This window comes from Aptenodytes patagonicus, chromosome 6, assembly GCF_965638725.1.
Source record: "Aptenodytes patagonicus chromosome 6, bAptPat1.pri.cur, whole genome shotgun sequence".
Classification (NCBI taxonomy): Eukaryota; Metazoa; Chordata; class Aves; order Sphenisciformes; family Spheniscidae; genus Aptenodytes; species Aptenodytes patagonicus.
In genome coordinates this window covers 37,715,172-37,721,460 of record NC_134954.1, presented here as the reverse complement: position 1 = coordinate 37,721,460, position 6,289 = coordinate 37,715,172, and positions in this window count along the sequence as shown.

Below are 6,289 nucleotides of genomic sequence, written 5' to 3'. Positions count from 1 at the left end.
GAGCAGAGGTGCTAGCGGTGGGTTTGCTCTCCTCTGCACCACGCCAGCCAGGAGGATTGGTTACCTGGCTCTCTTCCCTTGGCTAAGGGAGCAGTTGAAGAGGTAAGGGGGAGCTTGTTGAGATGCGTCTGCCTCTGAGAGCAAGGTCTTGGCAGCAATCACCCAAGAGCACCCTTGGATTGCTGAGCAGTAATGCTCATGGGTGAGGAGCATCTTGGTCTGGCTGGGGCTGCTAAATGGAGGGGTTTCTAATACAGCAAGCACTGGTGTGGCTGGGAATCCATGTGAACTGATTCAACAGCTCAACTGTGCATTGAGCTGTTTTCTTTAGCTCTCTGGATCCGAGTTTGATACTGAGAATATCCGTACTGGAGGAGTATGGTCTGGAGGCAAACCTGCTTCTGCTCACTGCAGCGATAACAGCATCTGACCTCAGGTGTCACCAGAGATGGAAAGCAGCTGTTTATGTTGTATCCTACACTGTTCAGTGTGGCGTTAGTAAGCAACCCTGCAGTTTGTGCAGGGCTCTGTTCTCACCACGCGGCCTGGCTCTGTCACTTGCTTCAGGAAAAAAAGACCTTGGGTGGCTGTAGAGCAGCACAGCCGCACCCAAGCTTCTAGCATGGGCTTTGATGGTGTGTCCCTTTTACATGGCCATCCACGTGCTGGAGGGAAAGCTGTTTTCCCTGTTTCCCAAGCTCTTACATAACAGTATAGAGACAGTATATAGCTTTTAATCTTCCCTTTTTACCTGTAGTGAAACTACTTGAGGGTCATGCTCAATCTGTTACGAAAACCTTTGTAGCTGTGGAAAGAGTTCTCTATAATGATTAAGAGTATTTACTTGTTTCACTTGCAAATGCAGAGACTTTCTTTTTTCAGAACTAGTTTGGAGGCAGCACTAAAATCCTATAAAAGGAGCACAAACAAAATCACGTGTGACAGCCAGCTTATTAATTGCGTTCAACGTGGTTATTTTACTGGGTGATGCACATACCTACGCGTGCACATGTGATCAAGTGTCATGGGATGTATAGAAGGATTGATTAAAACCATGCCTTTCCCACATCTGGGTTATATTAGTCCAGAGAGAAAATATGCAGCTTAAAATCTCTGTGGATGATTAGCCTGACATGTTGCTTATCAGAAGGCACCCTTTCCTAGTGCAGCTCAGCAGATGAGAAGGCAGGAGGAATAAACACCAAAGTTGCTTATTCGCAAGCAGTGTCTCTAGTTTCTGGCAGGGGTTGACTCATGGTTTTAGTAAATCTGCTCTGGACATGTTAGCAATGGCATGAAAATAACAGAGCTTAATTTCAGCCTGGGTATTATTATTTTGGTGTATAATTCCTTCTGTTAAAGCCAATAATAAGCAGAGTCTATATGGTGAGAACAACTTTCACATTAATGCTAATGAGAGTAGCACAGTTCAGTTGAACAGGGTTGCAGGGAGAGCCAGCGCTGGTAGCAGTAGACAGCCGGAGGGCCTCCTGCTTTCAGAAAGCCTTTGTTCGGAGGAAAATGCAACATCAGGATCCTCAGGGGGTGCGGCGGTGGTGGTGGGGCAAGTGGAAGGGGAAGATGTCAGCATTTTTAAAGGGAGGATAAGATATCAGACTATAGAATAGGACTCAACTGGAATCAGTTGTGGGTTTTTTTCTTTTTATAAGATTCTACTGTATCGAGCCTGAGAAAAGCATCAGTCGAGGGTAATATTGATGATGGGATGACATGTCTACTCTGAGTTACATCCTGGGCAAATCCAGTGTCTGCTGGGAAGAGGTAGGCTGCAAGGGTCCCCAGCTTTGGGAGGCTGCCAGTGCCATTTTCTGGTTCCCCTGCACATTGCTGCTATTCTGTAAGATGCCAAAATCCATACCTTTAGGAGTTTATATATTATAAATTAGGCAGGTAAGTCAATGAGATAGTAAGAATGGATGAACAATGAATGTTATTCGCTGGAGAAGTAATACAGCTAGGGATGCTTAAATCCCACTGTGCAGGAGATTTACTGGCTACTATTGTTTCCCTTCCCTCACATGAAATAACCCAAACCGCATACCAGCTGGTAATGTCTGCTCATGGTGCAGTCTGATAGTCTGCGGAGTGCGTGGAGTCGGGACCCCTGGCTTGCCTCCCAGCTCTCTGGCAGTGCTGCTGTGTAACTTAAAAAGAAAAAAGCCCTTTGCTTCATCTATAGGACAGTACAATAGCTCTGTCCTGCTGGAGAGAGTTTAATAAATTGTTCTGCCATCCTTGGAGGGGGGATTTTCATTCCCTCCATAACACGGTACAGGTTATTTGGTTATTATTCACTTTGGACGGTGGTGTTGGAGCATGGGTAGGTGCAGACTCTGATGACTGCTGTCTTGCTGCACGTGAGCCGTGGCTAGCGTTTTCTTTGCACTTCTGTGCTTTGCAAGCCTTCAGCAGTAAAATGAATGAACAGACGAAGGAGAACAAAATGTAACCATCCCTGCAATGCAGTTGCCCTTTCCTGATGATAAACAACTAAGCCCTATCCATAACATGCATTCCTGAATGGTCACTGCACCACAGTATTAACAAGGACGACGCCAAAAAGCAATGGGTCCAGAAAGCTATCTGTAACTGTGTCACATGCAGTGTCACTGACCAGGTGCTGCTAGCACTGAGATCAGCAGCAAAACTGCTTGGGCTTGACCCTCTTTGTCAAAATGTTCTTGTTGTCTGTCTTTTTAGGGAAAAAAAAAAAGCTTTGTTCCCTGTAGGGTTCTTGGGAGAGATGTATTTGCCCACCCCCCTGACCTGTCACCCTGGGGATTGCAACCCCCCTCCCCTGAGCACTGTTTTAATTAGTGCCTGGTTCTTCCCACGCTTCCCAACCGCTGGAGAGCATCAGCCCGTGCTCCAAACCTGGACCTGCCTTGCACGAGGCTTCCCAGACATGCAGTAAACCTCGATTTTCAGCTGGTGCTGGAGAAACGTGTATAGATGCAAAATTGTCTAAGCCGCGGTAGGAGCAGTAGCTGTTTTGATGGGCAGCTTCTCTACGGTTATGAAATAGGGCAGATGAGGATGTAGGAAATCTGAGGCTGAATTACTCCCTCAGTAATTCCCTATGAATGAGCCCACATTATGCAGTGAAACCCAGGGGAAAGACCCCATGTCAGCGCCGACTGAGCCCGTTGTTGTGATCCTAGTTTGGGCATGAAAAACTGTGTAACTAACTGCTTCGTTCACAGAGCAGCTCTAAATGCCTACATGAGGCCCAAATAAGCCTTGTCACGCAAGAGAGATTATTAGCTTAGAAGTAATCCCACACTGGCAGACACAGTGCTTTGGGCCAGCCAGTTACCGTCTCACCCGCTGCGGGGCTTGAAAGCTTTAATGAAGGGAGACGGGGGGAGTGGTGGAAAAGGGGCGTCGGGATGAAGGCAGCAGAAAGTACTTGTAGCTCTGCTGTTGTGCACCTTTCCCAAGCGACGCGTTGTGAAAAGCAAGTGATGCACCACGTTCTCCGTTCCTGGGGCCAGGTGGAAGCCTGGACAGCAGATGCCATGTGCTTGCAAGCATAGAGCAATCCTCCACATCCTGTGTGTGAAATGCAGTAACAATGTGAGACTCCACAACATCCCGTCTCAAGGTGGGACCCTGCAGCTAGTGCGTATTTCTGGTGGGTTTGGTTTAGCTTTCTGGCTGTAAAATGAGGATGATAATTGCTTGTGGAAGATAAAGTTGTTCATTCCTGTGAGTACTTGTGGCAGTGAGAACGCCACCGAAATGCTATGCAACGGATGGCTCTTCAGCAGCTTCAGGAGGTGCTGAGTAGTTAAAAAAACTCAGGATCCCACAGGTCAAATAATGTGTTACTGTATAACTAAAGGCAGCATCATACTATCACAGGTCAATAATGGGACTGAATGCACATGTCATCAATAGCTCTAATATCAGGACTTTCTAAATGTTGAATGCTTAACGTAGCAAATCAGACCTTCCCATAATAAAGATTTGTGTGCAGTTATCTAGGGTTTGAAATAGAATACCTGAAGAGATTTTGATCATGTGATCCTATATGGTCCATTGGGAAGATTGAACCTCTTTGTCCTCCATATAGACCTGTTCCTGTCCCAGGTGGTGTGTCTTCTTATGGCCCTCTCTTTGCATTACTGAGATAGGGAAATCTGCACCACCATTTTTTTTTTTTGGTCCCAGACTGAGGATCCGTAAGTGGACATTGGTCACCAGGTCTTACATCCATAATCCCAGCTTGTTCCAGCTTTTCCTTCTGGGAGGTTGTTTGTCCGAATGATGATTCCTCCCCACAGCATGGGATAACCAGGCTTCTCCATCCCATGCTCCAGGCTCCATTGCCCCAGGGACTTCACAGAGAGGCTCCTAGTCCCTCCGCTCCCCCTTGCCAGTGTTGTTTTCCTGCTCCCCCAGGCCTCGCGGAGCCTTTACCCCGGCGCCCTTGCTCTGACATCCCATCTCACGTTTCCTGACGGCTTCCTTTCTGATAGGGGCTTCCCTCCTGTTCACCGCTGGATGCCGGTCTTGCTTTTCCCCTTGCATCTTTCCCTTTCTGCTTTCTTGTGGCTTTCTGCCCTGCTGTCCCCTGCCTGTTTCCTGGCTGCTTATCTCCCTTTCTTCCGCTCATTGTCCCCCGTTCCTGCAGCTGGAGCCAAGCCTCCCGCCACTGGCTGCTGGGTACCAGGGACATTTGCTTCCTCCCATCGCCTCGTGTCCCCTTTCAAGGTGGTCTCTGGGTATCAATTACAGGGAAATTTGCCCAGTCTTTGGAGAATTTAAACTGAAATGCCCAAGAGCTCTTGGTACATCATTGATCCTGTGGCAGCCCTCACAATTTAATGCCAAATTTCTCCCCTCACCCTAGATTGCCAAGAAATGGAAGTGCTGGAGCTGCTAAGAGAGAGAGGATTGGCTTCTCCTCACCTGTGTGGGTGGATGAAGTGTTCTTCCCTAGCTTTGCCCTAGTCATTTGGAAATGACTACCTCTGAAACCAGAGCAAAACAAAACAACTCCAACCCCCAAACAGCTGATATTTAATATTTTAGGCTGTGCAACTAGTCAGTTGCTAAATATTTCAGCTCAGGGCTTACGGCTTGGCAATGGAGAGCTAGGTGTTATTAGGAGAGGTATTGGGCAGCCTTAAATACCATGGTGTGAGAAACCCCTGTGCTGATATCTAAATACTGAGTAACTTATTGCCCAGCTTGTCCAGTTTCTTCTTGAGCGCAAAACACAGCACAGGATGTTCTTAATGTACTACTTAAGGTAAAAAAAAAAAAAGAAAAAAGATGTTAGCGTTCACCAGTTGAATTTCAGTTGGTGGTTTTAGAGCATTAATTCTTGTTTAACGTCACCGTGCATCTGCAGCTGGCAGGAGGGCCGGCTCTGGACGGGGCTGGGGAGGCTCTTCAGGCCACAAGTTCTGCTGCAAAGAGGTTCCCATCCATCCAGAATGTGGCTGCTGTGACAACCATGTGGCATCAGCTGGAGCCCAAAATATTCTCATGCCTTCCAGGTATTTCTGGGAGTGGTTCAGAAAGCCAAGAAGTGCAGTTTTATCTTAAATGGCCCTGAAGATCAGTCAGGCTTTTGGTCCTTCCCCTACTTAAAATCACATAGTAAATGGGAAGCAAATGCTGATGCCCGCATTCCTGCCATCATTATCCTGAAAACAGGTTAACTCAAAGGTCTTTAATCCTTGAATTTTCATGCTGAATCCCTGGTAACCCTCTCTTATCCATTGTAAAGTCTCTGTTAATTCCCATAAGACTGACTCCCTTCAGCTAAAATTCTTTTTCGTTTTTGATGTTCTTCCCCATGATTTGCATCTCCATCTTTTTGAGAACTTAGATGTCTCTGGAGCTTGATTTACATTTGTAACTAAGGCTTTGTGAGGGCTCCCAGGGAATATGCATGATGAACCCAATGGTGAATAGGTTTCATGGGGCTTTACTGTGCCAGCCCATGTGCTTGGAGGTAGGGGCTTTCTCGCCATTCCCTGTCCCTCTGGGGCCAGCCAGATGTTTGGCTCCAGGAGAGTTCATTTGTCTTCCTTGGGCACTGCTTGTCGGAGAGGGGGAAGTTTCTCCAGTGCTCTGTGAATGGGATGAATAGAAATAATGGGAAATCTCTGAGCATCAGCTACACAAGACTGGCGGGCATCCTATGTGCTTTCAGGTGTTTAATTTGCAAGAAATAAAGGCTGGACTTTGTTGCTCGTCCCAACCACCACTTGGGCATGTCTGTAAATCACCCTCTGCTATAAAGGAAACTCTT